The sequence below is a fragment of the Nomia melanderi genome, unplaced genomic scaffold (genome assembly GCF_051020985.1).
Source record: "Nomia melanderi isolate GNS246 unplaced genomic scaffold, iyNomMela1 scaffold0014, whole genome shotgun sequence".
NCBI classification, from domain to species: Eukaryota; Metazoa; Arthropoda; class Insecta; order Hymenoptera; family Halictidae; genus Nomia; species Nomia melanderi.
In genome coordinates, this window is record NW_027475130.1 from 8,333,331 (window position 1) to 8,334,285 (window position 955).

A 955-nucleotide genomic window follows, 5' to 3' on the forward strand; every position below is an offset into this window, starting at 1 on the left:
ATTGCGCTATCTGTAATAGCACCCGAGATATCACCAGATATATATTGGATTTTCCCCTGACCCTGAGTGTCCGGCCCCATGAGACGGTGGTTTTATCGGCCCCTGGTGGTCCGAGGTCGTTCCCGCTGCACAGATTCATGCGCCATGGCCTCCTACAGACAATGCGCGTTGGTTTAATGCGCTATGTGTAATAGCACCCGAGATATCACCAGATATATATTGGATTTTTGCCTGACCCTGAGTTCTCGGCCCCATGAGACTGTGGTTTTCTCGGCCCCTGGTGGTCCGAGGTCGTTCCCGCTGCACAGATTCATGCGTCAGGGCCTCCTGCAGACAATGCACTTTGATTTATCGAGCTATCTCTAATGGCACCCGATATATCACCAGATATATAATGGATTTTTCCCTGACCCTGAGTGTCCGGCCCCATGAGACTGTGGTTTTCTCGGACCCTGGTGGTCCGAGGTCGTTCCCGCTGCACAGATTCATGCGCCAGGGCCTCCTACAGACAATGCACATTGATTTATTGCGCTATCTGTAATAGCACCCGAGATATCACCAGATATATATTGGATTTTACCCTGACCCTGAGTGCCCGGCCCCATGAGACGGTGGTTGTCTCGGCCCCTGGAGGTCCGAGGACGTTCCCGCTGCACAGATTCATGCGCCAGGGCCTCCTGCAGATAATTCACTTTGGTTTATTGCGCTATGTATAATAGCACCCGAAATATCACCAGATATATGCTGGATTTTCACATGACCTTGGGTGACGGATTCCGAATATCTGTAATTTTCTCGGCCCCTGGTGGTTCGAGGTCGTTCCTGCTGCACAGACTCATTCGTCTGTGCCTCCTACAGACAATGCACTTTGATTTATCGCGCTATCTGTAATAGCACCCGAGATATCACCAGATATATATTGGATTTTTCCTCGACCCTGAGTGTCCGGCCCCTT